The following is a 17,160-nucleotide window of genomic DNA, read 5'->3' as shown; positions in this document are numbered from 1 at the left end:
TTTTTGGTATGCTCCAAAAGAAGGGCCAGTTTGGCAATTTGCCAGGAACCTAGACCACTGCACCTAAATTGCATTAAGTAGAATAGATTGCAGCTGCCCTTATTTATATACAGAGGTATATTCCACTGAGGCTACAGATCCTAGCATGCAATGATCCATTTTAACCTGAGTGGCCTGTAGGTGAATTCATTTGAGCCACCATCTGATCCTCACCCAGTGTTTTGGGCCACTGTGTTAGGAGGTAGATGTACTGTGTCAGCAACTTTCCCAGCTGGTGTGTTTAGTTAATTGCAGCTGTTGCTGTCTGATGCCATAACCCACGTAAATTTGCAGAGGCATTGTGCATCTTCAAAGTTCTAGAAAACCTATCTAAAGACAGCAAAAAAGGGTCCAGTTTCGATCAGATTATACCACTGTTGATCTGATGTAGGGGGGTTAGAGGGTTTTCTGTAATTTTACTGACTCTTGCTCGTCAGTTGTGTAATTCACCAAGGCTCATCCCTATGCTGGAGGTATAGGGCTTAGTCTCCAGTTTAGAGAGTTTTCCTTCCTGTTTGAGACCAGCTGATCATACCTGGCACATCATGTTTGAAGTTAGTAACAACAAAGTGAAGATGACTGAGAATGTGTAGAGCATCTGTCATCCAGAAGGACTCCAAAGTGCTGCACCTGGAAATAGTACTAATGGGAAAATGGCAGAACTCCTCACTGAAAAGCATTTCAGGATTGTCTGTCTGAAGCTCTACATGTCAGTGCTTTGCAGCACATGTAGAAGTCAAGGCCAGTGCCCAGCACAGTCTGTCAGTCTCAGAGATGCACTGGATGACAATTCAAGAGTCTGGTATCAGATTCCAGTCTTTAAAATTCCTTGAACTTAGAACCTAATGCCCTGGCTTTGTTCATGTCACAAAGGATGGTTTTCTGTTTTACCTTGGAATTGGTCAGCAGGATGCCTTTCCCGTGCAAAGATACTGAAAGGTTTGACTAGGTTTTGAGGCATGGAAGTGCTAGATAGACTCTTTCAGGAAACTGGATAGAATAATAGCTGCCATCAGTACAGGATCCAAGAGTAAAGAGCTACATATTTTCTCACTGCTACAGATTAGATTAATAGTCCATCCGTCCAAGGAACTCAAAGTCCTTTACAAACATGAATTAACTGAGCTTCAACAACCAAGAGAGGTAGATAAGAACTATTTAGAGACTGGGAAATTGAGACAGTCTGTTTCACTGTTATAAAAAGGCTAGTTTAGTTCTTGAGACAGCTGTGGCTGGTAAATGCACAAGCAGGAGAGTAGACAAGGATATGAACTAAAGGTACAGTGTTGATCTTGGAGACGTAAGTGAACTTCATTACAGATCCTGTGAAATCTGCTGCACGCTTGCTTGACCAGGGAGAGGGGACGGTATTTGCTGGGACAGTGATGTGCATCCCGGCTTTATGAAAGTGGAATTGAGACCTGAATGTCTGGAAATAACTTTGAAAGGTTGGGTGGCAGAGGGGAACAATTCTCCTCTAAATCACTGGTTCAAGTCCAGTGCAGGGTAGTAGACACTAAAGTCATTTCTGTCCCATTGGTCTGGGATGTCCTGTGTGAAATAATAAACAGGTGGTCTTGGCCTGTTTCTCTAGTGGATGGTGTTCACATCAAAATTACCACTGAGATAATTGGCATCTTTACTGGCAGTTAGCCCAGGGATTGAATGTGGAGAGTGTGAAGTGCCTTTTCTCACTCCTCAGCTGCACCTGGAGGAGTGGCAATGGGGTAGGGGTGCCGTGTGGGGATGCTTGTGCTGCTTGTTCTGTGGCTAAATGGAGACTGGCAGCTTCCAGGGTTGTCAGTTTGGGATTGAATCCACACACACAAGTAGCTTGAGCTGTAGGTTAGACAACACTAATTTGGGGGTCTATCAGGCCTTTGAGCATGAGTCCTGACTGTTGGAAATTTACAAAACCGAATAAAACTGATATTTTGAGTGGAAGTTTTTTAGACTGAAGCAAGCAGGGAACTGGTGGGCCTGGGTGTGGTGTTAGCTAGACTGCTAAGCACTGACATCTGTATAGGGCACCCAGGGGTGAGGCTCCCAGCCTGGGGAGCCACTCACGCTACAGGGCTCAAGCTAGCACTCTAAAAATAGCAGTGAGGAGATGGCGGCTCTAGCAGCGTCTTGGGCTCGCCACCCCAAACTCAGACCCTGTGCAACGTCCACGCAGCTATCTGCAGCGTACCAGCTTGAGTCTGTCTGCCCTGACTGGAAGGCTCACTCCCAGCTGCCACATACCCTAAGGTTTTACATGAGACAGATCCACAAAGGGTTGCCTTTGTAGCAAGCACACTGGGTTGCTACGTCTCCTATTTAAACCTTGTTGGGTGGTGGGTTTTTTTTTTGTTTTTTTAATTTTTATTTTTTTTTCCTTCTTCCCTTGAGCGAATGCATTTGACAGTGAATCTTGATCAGCTTACTCATCAATGGAGCTGTAGCTCTTTCCCAACTCTGATCTTATCAGGAGGAGACTGAGCCAATTTCAACAATTTTATTGCATGGTTCATTTACCTCACTTCTTTTTGTGCACAAAAAAAAAAAAAAAAAAAAGCTTGTGCGGCTCTGTGTATGGAGAGGGTGGGGAATGAGGCAAGAGTTGAGCTTCCCATGCTACAGAAGTCCTTCAAAGCAATAAGTACAATGCTTTATTTTTAATGATGACAGTGATATTACATTGATAAAGTGCTTAACAGACTGATGTACAGTGGAGCCTTGATTATCGGGAGGGTGCTTACTCAGCCCCTTCTGTTATCTGAAATGGTAGGCCCACAGCCAAAGGATTTGTCCTGCGATACTGTGTGGCTTTTTTTCCCCTCCCCCACTCATTCTGGTTTCTAGTCTTCTGTGAGAATGGCTTAGGCTGTTGCTGAATTTGAGATTTGCCTGTGCTAGAGAAAGTTGCAAACAGTGGTGGGTGCTGTGCATCCATACCTGCATGTGCAGAATTTTTACTTTGCCTTGTGTGGGGGCATGTTCTATGCCTCCCACCCCGGCCCGGGCAGAAGCTTGCTCTTCCCTCCCACAGCCCCAAGGCCGGAGGATTTCGGTGCCCCCAATGATTATTTGGGGGGAGGGGGGTCATGTTGCTGCTTCCCCCTCCCCATCCCCTGTGCGTGCCCCTGATACTAGTTGTCTTGGCAAGCTCAGATCTTTGTTCATGTGTATGATGTAATTTATGGGATTGGCAACCTGAGCACCGGACTGACGCTTATAGTTGTGGTTTTTCAGAAGGATGAAGTAAAATATCATCCCATGATGCTGCCTCCAGCAACTGTGATACAGTGCATTGTGGGTACATAGCCTTTCTTCCCAGCAGAAATCCTTGAAGTGGAGTTCCTGGAAGTAACAATCCACAGCTGGGGAGATGCTTTGTATATTTCCATGGCCAACTTTTCTTTTCACATTTTTCTAATGGAGTTTGTATGCAGCATGGATTTGGTAAAATATAATGGCACTGTTATGGCATAAAAATATTCTTTGTCTTTTAAACATGAAAAGCCTTAAGATTTATAAACTGGAATGCAGCAAACAGAAAATTCCTGTTGCATGAAACTGAAGTAGCTGGAAACAGGTGTTTAAGGGACAGTGTGCATTGCATTGAGTGCTGCCTGATTCTTTGCAGTATTCTGCAGGGAGAATACCTTCTAACTGTGCAGCAGCAACCCCAGAGCTTTGCATGTGCGTTGGCACTGTGATGCATCAGTGACCTGATGCAGCGTATAGTGATGGCAAGATTTGCTCTGAGCAAGTAGTGACAGTGTAGCTGACAGTTTGTGCACTGTCTGTGCACTCATGTAAACACGTGTGGGAGGAGCTTGTAACTCCAAAATCAAATAGTGTAGAGAAGCAGTTCTGTGGTATTGTACTACTATCCCTGCAGCAGCTCCCCAGTGCCTCCTGCTGGCTACTCTGAGACAGCACAGGAGTCTCTGGAAAGCCACACAATGGTAGTGAAGTAGGTGGGTCAGAGTATTCACTGGGCTGAGCAGCAGTGTTAAACCCTATAAGGGCAGAGACCCTGGCGCTGCCTTCCCTTGGGGTGAAGAGCTGAGGGTGCTCCAGAAGGGTAGGAGGAAGCCTGGTCTGAGGGGCAGGGGAGAATCCATCCACAAGGAGTTTATTCTTGGAGTCAGCAAAGGGAGTAGGGATTTGGGAGAGGAGGGTGGGAGGTGAAATGAAGGAAGATTGAAAGGTATCCTGGAAAATGCATTGAAACTGAAGGGGGGGAGAGAATACTGAAATGGGGGGAGTGGAAAACACTGAAGGGTGGGGCAATGCTGAAGGTGACCCTGCCAGTTGTGTGAACTGTGATAGATGTAAGATCTTTGACTAAATATTTCCCCACCTGCACTTCCAAATTACTTAATTTGGGAGGAGGTGTGTGAGAGGAAGTGAGAGATGTGTGGGGACTCATTTTATGGCTGATGGCTTAACCAGGGCAGCTGCTTGATGCTGCTCAGAAGTTTGGAGCCCCGGGGGAGGGGGAGGATGGGTGAATAGGCAGAGTGCTGGGGAGAGTGTCAAATGTACATGATTGTTTCCATTGATCATATGGGTTAGGACTTGGCAGATCTGGGTTCAGGTCCTTGTTCTGCCCCAGACTGCATGTCCCCTTGGAGAAGTCACTTACTCTCTCTGCCTGCATTCCTTATCTGTAAATAAGGACAATAGCACTTCCTTGCTCCTACCTTTCCTCTGCCTTGTCTACTTAGACTGTAAGCTGTTCGGGCTAGGAACTGTCTCTTACTCTATGTATACATGCAGTGCCTAGCACAATCAGGCTCTGTTTTCAGGTGAAGCCTCTAGGTACTACTTTAATAACAGTGAATATCATCACGATTGCGCTCACTCTCAGAAATATGGTGTCTATATACAAATCTTATGGCCTGGCCCCAGCACTCTCCATTTTTCCAGGCACAATAAGCACCACTGTCCCACCACCTCTAGTGGTGTGACAATAGGTCTGCAGAACTTCCTGACCCTTACATTTTGGGGGCATAGCCTGGTTTCAAGTCAGTGAGAGTTGGCTGATGCAGCCAGTCAGCTTCCTCAAGGCTGGCTGGCTCTGTAGGATTCAGCTCAGCGCTCCAGCTGAAATTTGTGCTTGAGTCCCTGCTATGCTGGTATCTAAGACCATCCACAAGTTCTACTGTACAAGGCTGCCAATATCCAGGAATCCTTTCCCACATGTGGAAATATGTCCGCTTCTGGAGTGAAAAGCAATAGCAGTTTAATAGTACTAGCCAGTAGTTTGGGGCAAGGAAGCCTGCTCAGCTCAGACTGTGGGGGAGATGTGGCTAGACAGAATGGACTTACCCAGTTTGGAACCTAACAAGGATATAGATATTAACACTCATCTGATTCCATGGGATACTTCAGTGAACACAAGTGATGTTATCTGGGGGATTTTATATCCTGTACAAGTGACATATCTAGCAGTACAGTGCCTTGATGCAACTTTGTGCTGGCTAGAGACCCATCTTCTAAATCAACAGCATAGCTTCCTGCAGTTCCTAGGTAGGTGTCCCTTAGGTCAGGTTATGTCTGCACTGCAGTTGAACACCCATGGCTGGCCCGTATCAGCTGACGTGGGTTTGCAGCGTTCGGATTGCGGGGCTGTAAAACTGAGATGTAGACAATTGGGCTCTGGCTGGAGCCCAACCCTGGAACCCTAGAAGGGATGGGGGAGGGTCCCAGAGCCCGGGCTCCAGCACAAGCCAAATGTCTGCATCTCACTTTTACAGTCTCATAGTCCAAGCCCTGTGAGCCAGAGTCAGCTGACCCAGCCTGACCCTGGGTGTTTAGTTGAAGCATAGACATTCCCTCACTTGTGTTCATTAAAGTTAGGGTATAGAAGGGAGTAATATGTGCAGCACTTCTGGCATTTGTTGCCAGAGAACCTTTACAGAGAGTAAAAACAGTGAGGAGTTCTTGTGGCATCTTAGAGATTAACAAATTTATTTGGCATAAGCTTTTGTGGGCTATAACCCACTTCATCAGATGCATGGAGTGGAAAATACAGTAGGCAGGTATAAATACACAGTACATGAAAAGATGGGAGTTGCCTTACCATGTGTGTGAGAGAGGCGAGGGGTCAATGCTAACAAGCCCAAATCAATTAGAGTAGATGTAGCTGTTGACAAGAAGGGGTGAGTATCAACAGAGGGGAAAATTTTTGTAATAACCCAGCCACTCCCAGTTTTTATTCAGGCTTAATTTGATGGTGTCAAGTTTGCAAATTAATTCCAGTTCTGCAATTTCTCATTGAAGTCTGTTTTTGAAGTATTTTTGTTGAAGAATAGCCACTTGACACATTTGAGTGTTCAGTGAGATTGAAGTGTTCTCCTACTGGTTTTTGAATGTTATGACTCTTGATGTCAGATTTGTGTCCATTTATTCTTTTGTGTAGAGACAGTCCGATTTGGCCAATATACATGGCAGAGGGGTACATGATGGCAGGCACATGATGGCATATATCACATTGGTAGATGTGCAGGTGAATGAGCCCCCGATAGCATGGCTGATGTGGTTAGGTCCTATGATGGTGTCCCTTGAATAGATATGCGGACAGAGTTGGCAATGCGGTTTCTTGGAGGGATTGGTTTCTGTTGTGTGGTGTGTAGTTGCTGGTGAGTATTTACTTCAGGTTGCGGGGCTGTCTGTAAATGAGGACTGACCTGTCTCCTAAGGTCTGTGAGAGTAGGGGATCATCCTTCAAGATGTGTTGTAGATCTTTGATGCGCTGGAGAGGTTTTAGTTGTGGGCTGTAGGTGATGGCTAGTGGCTTTCTGTTACTTTTCTTTATTGTGCCTGTCCTGTAGTAGGTGCCTTTTGGGTATTCTTCTGGCTTTTGTCAATCTGTTTCTTCACTTCCCTGGATGGGTATTGTAGTTTTAAGAACGCTTGATAGAGATCCTGTAGGTGTTTTGTCTCTGTGTGAGGGATTGGAACAAATGCAGTTGTATCTTAGGGCTTGGCTTTAGACAGTGAATCGTGTGATGTGGCCTGGATGGAAGCTGGAGGCATGTAGGTAAGTATAGAGATCAGTAGGTTTCTGGTATAGGGTGGTGGTTGTTACTATCGCTTATTTGCACTATAGTGTCCAGGAAGTGAATCTCTTGTGTGGGGTGGTCCAGGCTGAGGTTGATGGTGGGGTGGAAATTGTTGAAATCTTGGTGGAATTCCTCAAGGGCTTCCTTCTCATGAGTCCAGATGATGTCATCAGTGTAGCGCAGGCAGAGTAGAGGTGTTAGGGGACAAGAGCAGAGGAAGCGTTGTTCTAGGTCAGCCATAAAAAAAACAAAGAGACCCAACAACACAGTGCCGCTGTCTTGGAGGTATAAATCATCCCCGAATGTGAAATAGTTGTGGATGAGGACAGTCACAAAGCTCAGCCACCAGTGACGTATGTGGATGAGGACAGTCACAAAGCTTGCCGTGACATTATCGAGGATACTGTTCCTGATGGCTTGTAGTCCATCTTTGTGTGGAATGCTGGTGTAGAGGGCTTCTACATCCATGGTGGCTAGGATGGTGTTTTCTGGAAGATCACCGATGGATTGTAGTTTCCTCAGGAAGTCAGTCGTGTCTTGAAGATAGCTAGGAGTGCTGGTAGTGTAGGGCCTGAGGAGAGAGTCCACATAACCAGACAGTCCTGCTGTCAGGGTGCCAATGCCTGAGATGATGGTGCATCCAGGATTCCCAAGTTTTATGGATCTTGGGTAGCAGATAGAATACCCCTGGTTGGGGCTCTAGGGGTGTGTCTGTGTAGATTTGTTCCTGTGTTGCTTCAGGGAGTTTCTTGAGCAGATGGTGCAGTTTCTTTTGGTAACCCTCAGTGGGATTGGAGGGTAATGGCCTGTAGAATGTGGTGTCAGAGTTGTCTAGCAGCCTCTTATTCATACTCCGACCTATTCATGATGACTACAGCACTACAGTGATCCCTGAAATTGGAGATAGTTTGGGTATTTTTTTCACTTTTTCCTGCCTAAGGAAAGTTGCAGGGAAACCTGACTTCAGTGACATCTTAAATGACAATCAGCTGTTTAATTGCTATACTAAAGGTGGAGAAGAATCGTACCCAAACCATTTTTAGACAGTTTGGTCTGGTCTCTTGAAACAGGAGGCTGCCTAGCATGGGTGTTCTCTGTACAGTGGAATCTGCCCATGGTATTGTAATAAGCAGGAGTCTGTTTCCCTGAACTTACTTTTCTGAAGAGGGTGGATCACTTACTGTGATTTAAAACAAGACTTATTTTTGTCTGGGTGGTTCTGAGATACTATTTTAATATGTTCTAGCATAATTTTTGTTTGACGTTCACTAGAGGAACAATTTTAACTTTTTCTCTGTGTATATTGCATGTATACCTATCTCATCTCATAGAACTGGAAGGGACCCTGAAAGGTCATAGAGTCCAGCCCCCTGCCTTCACTAGCAGGACCAAGTACCGTCCCTCACAGATTATTTTGCCCTAGATCCCTAAATGGCCCCCTCAAGGATTGAACTCGCAACCCTGGGTTTAGCAGGCCAATGCTCAAACCATCGAGTTACCCCTCTAATGATGGTTCATTGGAATGGCATTCATATATCCTATACCTCAATAAAATAAGGTGTTGCCATCTTTGGCTTCATTAAGAAGGTACAGGTTTGGTTAGTTGGGAATGAAACCATGAAATGTGAATGGGAGGATGGTGAGTCAAATGCCTATTTGCATTTCTAATAAAAGAAAAGTGTCAGGTTAAAGCAATGGCTGTTTTTAAAATTAAAAAAAAAAATCTGGGGCAAAAGTGAGTGCAGCTTATGAAGTGTGGAGAGGAAGTCATAGTAAACGTACACATTTCTGAGGAACAGATTTTTAGATAAATCATCCTGGAATTCCAGAGTGCAAACCCAAGTTTCTCTCATTCTAAACCACTGGAAGCAAATTTCTGACTTAGGTTCTGATGCATTAGAACAGATCCTGTGCAATACAACACAGGACTTGGTGATCTAAGCTTCTTTTTTCCATGGAGTTGCCACCTTTTGCTGCCCAGTGGTAACAGGTACCCACAGCCTTTGGATCTTCCATTAGAAGAGGAGCTAACTGAATGTCTTGAAATATCATCTATTTTTGCTGTAGAAAACGGGAGGTTCCCTCCCCTCCCACCCTACATCCATCATTGTCAAACTTGAACTAACGCGCTCATTCCATGGCAAGATTTCAGCTTTGGAAGTTGGCGTGTATTTCTCTCTCATGCCCTTGCTGGATGTCCTTCATAGGATTTTCTTCCTGTTGCCATTTTCACCAGTCCTGCCACCATGGATTCTGGATAGACTGATGCTATGGCTCCACTCTATATCCCAAGAACATGCAATAGGGCTGCACATCTACCAAATAATCCATATTTTGGGTGTTGAAGCCCACAGATGAATGTATTGCCCACTTTTTATCTCCACGTCTGCTCCCCTGGCTTCCCCTCCCTGTGATGCAAAAACCATGAAGCATGTGGGAAATAAAAGAGTGAATATTGTGAACAGTGCTCATGAAGATCAAACAAGATGTAGCCAATTTTGATGCTGTCTTTTTAGAGGTGAAAATGTTCCCAGCAAGAGTTATCAGTTTGTCTTTTAGAGATTTCCCTCTTTGTTTTCACAATACTTACGGAAGGTGGTCATGGAAAAACAACTTGCATAGGGCCATCCATATTAAATTAAAAATCCCTCTCCTTTAACGTAGCTTTTTTCTTTGGGTGGACAATGAATGACGTGGGTGGAATCCAGGCCCAAAGCTGCTTAGTCAACCATTCGTCAAGAGAAGTTGTAATATAACCCTTTTTGCAAGACTCTGAGTTGACTCCATGAACAGAAGGCAAAGCTACCAGCAGCTCTCTCTGTTAGAATCTCTTTCCCATGCCCAGAATACCTTTTTGTGTCAGGATGCTGACAGAATATCCTAAATTGTAGTGGTGTCAGTCTAGGCACATCTGTCTCTTCCATCTCCGTAGAATATGACAGCTCTCACTACACAATCACAGACGTAGCAATCTTATGAGTGAATCAGTGCAGACAGAATAACAAATTGGCTTGACTATCCTTACCTGAATAATCCTCAAACCCTTTTATTTAATCTGGACAAATGTGCTGGCTTTATCGGCTCCCACTTGAAAGAAGTGGTGAGCGGTTCCCACAGCTTCTTTTCTGCATGCCCTTTCCGTACGCTTTTAAATTTGGCCCAGGCTGGGGCTTGCCCTGGAGTTTGCATCCCCCAGACCATGGCAAGAAAGGTACTGTAGCCCTCCTAGATACATTTGTGCTTATGCAGGGATAGTTTTAGTGTGTTGACAGTCTTTCTGTAACCCAGCAAAGAGACTATATAAACTTGTGCACTGTCTCCAGACAAGACAAGTGGAGGCCTCCTAAGCAAGCTAAGTTAAGGCAAGCTAAGACCCGATGGGCGTCTCTTTATTCAAAGGCAGTTGGCAAAGGCTGAGACGTGTTCCTGTGAACAGTATTTGGTCTGGGGACCAATCCAAACAGAGGCAGCCATGCCTTGTGTTATAGACAGGATTGTCAGAATTCAATTCTTTTAAATATAATTTTGACATATCAAAGTTTGTTTTAAGCATTTTTTAGATTTTTATCAATTTTAAATGTTCAGTTGCAGGAAATTATGGGGGTCAGATTTATTTAATGACAGACATTGAGATTCAAGAGTTAAGATTTTATAAACTGTTAAAACACTAAGTATCAGAGGGTAGCCGTGTTAGTCTGGATCTGTAAAAGCAGCAAAGAATCCTGTGGCACCTTATAGACTAACAGACGTTTTGGAGCATGAGCTTTCGTGGGTGAATACCCACTTCCTCAGATGCATGTAATGGAAATATCCAGGGGCTGGTATATATATGTGTGCTAGCAAGCAAGCTAGAGATAACAAGGTCAATTCAATCAGGGAGGATGAGGCCCTGTTCTAGCAGTTGAGGTGTGAAAACCAAGAGAGGAGAAACTGGTTCTGTAATTGGCAAGCCATTCACAGTCTTTGTTCAATCCTGAGCTGATGGTGTCAAATTTGCAGATGAACTGAAGCTCAGCAGTTTCTCTTTGAAGTCTGGTCCTGAAGTTTTTTTGCTGCAGGATGGCCACCTTAAGGTCTGCTATAGTGTGGCCAGGGAGGTTGAAGTGCTGTCCTACAGGTTTTTGTATATTGCCATTCCTAATGTCTGATTTGTGTCCATTTATCCTTTTCCGTAGAGACTGTCCAGTTTGGCCGATGTACATAGCAGAGGGGCATTGCTGGCATATGATGGCGTATATTACACCTGTGGATGTGCAGGTGTAATATACGCCATCATATGCCAGCAATGCCCCTCTGCTATGTACATCGGCCAAACTGGACAGTCTCTACGGAAAAGGATAAATGGACACAAATCAGACATTAGGAATGGCAATATACAAAAACCTGTAGGAGAGCACTTCAACCTCCCTGGCCACACTATAGCAGACCTTAAGGTGGCCATCCTGCAGCAAAAAAACTTCAGGACCAGACTTCAAAGAGAAACTGCTGAGCTTCAGTTCATCTGCAAATTTGACACCATCAGCTCAGGATTGAACAAAGACTGTGAATGGCTTGCCAATTACAGAACCAGTTTCTCCTCTCTTGGTTTTCACACCTCAACTGCTAGAACAGGGCCTCATCCTCCCTGATTGAATTGACCTTGTTATCTCTAGCTTGCTTGCTAGCACACATATATATACCTGCCCCTGGATATTTCCATTACATGCATCTGAGGAAGTGGGTATTCACCCACGAAAGCTCATGCTCCAAAACGTCTGTTAGTCTATAAGGTGCCACAGGATTCTTTGCTGTTAAAACACTAATTGTCAAATCACATGTCAAAAATACATAAAGGTAAATATCCTTAAATCAACAAAGCATATATGTTTTTACTATTCATTTGCTAGTCCATTTGTAACAAGCCCAATTCATAAGTCTAAATCACCGGATTTTGACTCTAGGTTCTCAACAGCATTTTTGCTACTTTTCCCCTGTACATTTTGATTTATTGATGGAAATATTTTTTGGATGGTTTGTATGTTTATGGCAAAACCAACATTTACCAAAAAAAATCTGATCCTTCCAAGCCTAGTTATAGTGACTGTCTGCCCAAAGGATCCCAAGATGCTAGGTAGAACATACACAGTCAGCTCTCCGATGGAATGTTATACTTATTTAGGAGGACACAGAAACATTCCCTAACATTTTAGGATTGGGGGTCAAGAAGAATTAAGTATCCAAATGAAATCCTTAAGAAGGTGCATGTTACGGTTTAACCTGCCTCTAGCTAATGAGCTAGAAATAGCATAAATTCTATCACATGAATTCCAGATACTCTGCATTGATGCAAAAAGACTGAATCAAACCAAAAACTAAAAGCATCTTGAGTGAGCAGAAAGTGTCCTGTGAGCCAGTGACAGCCAGGCTGCATCCCATGGTGCTGCACAGCTGAGCCCAGGGAATGGACTGGTTGCCTGTGTGCGATCCTGTGTGCCGGCTGGTGCAGCATGTGGCACCTGCTGCCCCTCCCCTCGCTCAGTGCTCCCTGCTGCAGTGCCAAACAGCATCCCTGCTGCAAGAGTCCTCACTATGCTAAATGGGCTCAGAGCACAATAAACCACTGACTGTACACATCAGTTGCTAGGGGTTGGGCGTCCTGTATCATAGACCCGGGGGATACCTGCTTAGCCTCTGCATGCCAAGGCTTGGGGGAGACCTATCCAAGTATTTTAAGCATCTGTGAATAGAGCCCAAAGTGAATGGAAGAATCCCATGCACTGCTACAGATTAGGGACTGAGTGGCTAGGCAGCATTTCTGCAGAAAAGGACCAAGGGGTTACAGTGGATGAGAAGCTGGATATGAGTCAACAGTGTGCCCTTGTTGCCAAGAAGGCTAATGGCATTTTGGGCTGTATAAGTAGGGGCATTGCCAATAGATCGAGGGACATGATCATTCCCCTCTATTCGACATTGGTGAGGCCTCATCTGCCATACTGTATCCAGTTTTGGGCCCCACACTAGAAGGAGGAGGTGGAAAAATTTGGAAAGAGTCCAGGGGAGGGCAACAAAAATAGTTAGGGGGCTGGAGCACATGACTTCTGAGGAGAGGCTGAGGGAACTGGGATTGTTTAGTCTGCAGAAGAGAAGAATGAGGGGGGATTTGATAGCTGCTTCCAACTACCTGAAAGGGGGTTCCAAAGACGATGTATCTAGACAGTTGTCAGTGGTAGCAGATGACAGAACAAGGAGAAATGGTCTCAAGTTGCAGTGGGGGAGGTTTAGGTTGGATATTAGGAAAAACTTTTTCACTAGGAGGGTGGTGAAGCACTGGAATGGGTTACCTAGGGAGTTGGTGGAATCTCCTTCCTTAGAGGTTTTTAAGGTCAGGCTTGACGAAGCCCTGGCTGGGATGATTATTTAGTTGGGGATTGGTTGTGCTTTGAGCAGGGGGTTGGACTAGATGATCTCCTGAAGTCCCTTCCAACCCTGATATTCTATGAAGTGGAAATTTGGTGGTGCCTTGCACACTTCAAGTTCCTGTTCAGTGTATGTGATTCCATTAATTAAATACACACTGGGCTTAAATGATCTCCAGATGTCTGTTGGCTCTAAAGTAAACTTAAAATTGGCTGACATATCAGAGAGCGTTACCTTAAGGAAATGGTTCCAGTACTTATTTTTGAACTTGATAAGTCAGAACTGCTAAACTGAAAACCTCATACTTGCCAAGGAGCCAGTCTTCAATGAAGACCATTCACATCTGAGGAAATTCCTTTGGGAAAGAAGTATGTTACATGTGCGCAGTAAGTTGGTGAACATGCCATCTGCATGTGGAGCTAATGAAGACTTTGGTACAGTAACTTAAAGAGACAGTTGAGGGGTGGTTTGATTACAGTCTATACAAGTACCTCCATGAGGAGCAAATATTTGATAACGTGCAGTGCAGGAGTTTGGGGTGGTGAGGGTGGAGGTCCGGTTGGTCTCCGGGTTGTGACTGGAGAAAAGTATTACACGATCCATTGGCTGGAAGTTAAAGCTAGATGCATTCAGACTGGAGATAAGACATACATTTTTAACAGCCAGAGTAATTAGCCATTGGAACAACTTATTAAGGATTGTGGTGGATTCTTTATCAATGACTGGATTTTTTTTTTCCCCTAAAAGATACGCTTCGGGAATTATTATAGAGAATTTCTGTGGCCTGTGTTGTACAGAAGGTCAGACTAGATGATCATAGTGGTCCTTTCTGGGCTTGGAATCTATGGAAGCTTAAACTTGCATGTAGCTGAAGAGATGCAAATAAGGCTGCAGAACCTTCTATCAAAAACTATAGGCACTTTGCCTTCAGATATATTAGAAAAGAATTGGAACTTTATCTGAATGCTGACTATAAAAAGAGTACCTAATGTGTCTTTGAATTGTTGGATCATGTCTTACTCTTCTGGGTACAAGAATAATGTAGCGTGAATAGAAATTAATAGGATTTGATTTGCCTGCAGTATTTCAAAAAATAAAACCACAGTGAATATTGGGATAGGAATTAATTGCCACACTGGATCGGGCTCTGATCTGGAAGCATAAATATCTCCAAACCCATTTTGTTCGTTGCTTTTCGGTAATTCCTGGTTTTTATTACTATGCATACAGCGAACATAATTTATCTTCGTTTGAAAACTCCGCTATTTAGGCTTCTAACTAAATTAAATTGCGAGAATCGTGTGTGGTGCCAAGATAAACTGAAGAGAAGGGATTTGGGCACACAGGACTTGGTTAAGAAGCCATCCTTCAACTCAGTGACCAGGAAGCTTCTGCAATGCTTTGATTGTGCTTTAATTATACTTTTTTTCATTTTTCCTGGCTTGTTTGAAAGGCAGGTCTTGTTAGTAAAAGCAGCTGTGTGAAAAAGTTTTTGGCTGCATCTGCTGCTCTTTCTTGAGGGCCCATCACAGATATTCTGATTGATTTATCTTAATTGATTTTAAAAGATCTCTGCACTTATTAAAATTAATTAGTTTCTTGTAGATTTCAAGGTAGGTGTACACTAGGTTTCCTTGAGATATGAGATGGTCTTGTGTTTAAAGCACAGCCTGAGAGTCATGATCTGGATTCTCTGCTCTGCTCTGCCACAGGCTTCCTCTGTGACCGTGGAGAAGTTGCTTTAATCTTGTTGCTTTACTTTTCCACTCTGTAAAATAGGAATCCTACTTACAGACTTCAGAGGGGCATTGGGAAGCTAACTTAATTACTGTTGGTAATGTTTTTGAGAGTCTCTGATGGAAAGGACTATAGAAGTGTAAAGTAAAAGTTAACGCATGCATCTTCCTGGATACCAAATTGTATATGCAGTATTTCCAACACTCTCTCACAGTTCCTGCAATATTTTGTATTTCCCCCCTCAATTTCCCAGCTCCAGGAGCTGTGTGATTAGGAGGGAATTTCAGCTTTCCTGTAAAAATAAAAGTAAGTTTCTGGACCTCTTGGTTGCAGAGACAAGCTTAAAAATGTGATTCGGGTATAATCTAAAATCTCAAACCAAGAAGGCAAAATAACCCCAAATGTCTGTCTTCAGTAACAATCTCATTTTTTTTAAGCCAGGCTATTGACTTTTGGGGGCCTGCCCCAGGGGTTTTGAACATTTGGGACTGACAATACTGTGTGTTTTAAGTGTCGTCTCTTTTTAAAGCTGAATCCTGGATGATAGGATGAAAATGAAAATCTTTTTGAAAAGTAACAAGCAAATCTTAATATAGCCAAGAATGCGGAACTGCCCTTAGAAAAAAATAGGTTGGACAGCTGAAGAGGAATCTTGCTGAACAGGCTAAAGATGCTGCGTGACTTTTGTGGTTACATTTTTCTTCTGAAAATGTTGGGGTGGGGATGTAGCTGGGTCAGTCACTCACCCTTTTTTCTTTAAGAACTTGATTCAAATCTGTCCTAAACAAAGTGCCTGAAAGAAATCAAGTTTACGCTTCATTGGAAAAACTGTTCCCAAGAACACAGCTGTATACTCCATTCAGGTTGGATTTTAAAGCAATCTGTCTGGCATCAGACAACTAGCATATTGCCATGGAAAGGGTGAAACTTTCTCTCTAGGTTTGGACACATCATGTTGAATTAAGCGGAGTTTCTTCATATGGACAAGTTTAGACTGGTTCCTGTGTATCTAAAAGGGGTAGAGCGAAAAGACTGGGGTTTAGGCCTCTCTCTTCCTCTTCTAGAATGCAGAAGATTGAATGATGATTTCTGTCCTAGAAATAGATTCAGCCTTTAAAGCCAGACCTAATCAAATGAAGGCTGTTTTCAAATGGAACAAAGATCCTTGTCACCTGGTAGATGAATTGCAAATTCACAGAGAACTAGTGGATTATAAAGGGGATGTGTATTTTGAAGTCCATCAATGTAGTACATGTCTAGACAGAAACTTCTGATTTCATTGCTGAGGATGCTTTGCATGGTTGGTAGATTAGAATTTACATAAACCTCTTCCCCACTCCCACCCCCAGCAAATGCAAAGAAAGCTGTAAAGAGAGGCCTAGAATTCGAAAATGCCAAGACCTCCCAACCAAAGGGAAATGGCTCCAAGGACTAAGGAATTGATGTCCATCTAGTCTAAAGATTCTCTTCTCCCCCCGCTTCCCACTTTGAAGCTTAGAGGTATAATATTAAATCACAGATTTTTGAAAGTTCCAAGACTCTATTAAACCAGTTGTAATGGCTGTATCTGCACATGTGTTCTTGAGGAGAACAGTCCTTGCTTTCTCTTAAAGATTCGTATTTCATTACAGTGATACAGACACAAGGATATAAACAAATAAACATTCATTATGGGCAGGCTAAGCTATATACATGCAACCAATAAAAGTCAGTACTAATCAGAAATAACACTTCTGCTCATAAGGCAACATTATCCATTATACAAATCCAAAACCAGAGGAAACTCCTCCACTCGCTCCCTTATGCAATGCAGAATGCTCTCTCGGATGTTCTCAGTCCGGCAGTCTTTACTTAGACAAAACATTTGTTAGAAGTCAGAGCATTCTACCCATATGAGCTGCATGAACAGGCCCTAGATCTGCATTGCACT

The 17,160-nt window shown here is 43.7% G+C and overlaps 1 protein-coding gene across 3 annotated transcripts in view; it reads left to right on the top strand.

Annotated features, from left to right (window-relative positions):
* The window catches only part of GRHL1 (grainyhead like transcription factor 1), a 72,344-nt gene that overhangs the window by 15,694 nt on the left and 39,490 nt on the right, over positions 1–17,160 (top strand). The window lies entirely within an intron of this gene.

Source organism: Gopherus evgoodei, chromosome 3 (assembly GCF_007399415.2).
Source record: "Gopherus evgoodei ecotype Sinaloan lineage chromosome 3, rGopEvg1_v1.p, whole genome shotgun sequence".
Lineage (NCBI taxonomy): Eukaryota > Metazoa > Chordata > Testudines > Testudinidae > Gopherus > Gopherus evgoodei.
This window is presented reverse-complemented; position numbering and strand designations above follow the sequence as displayed.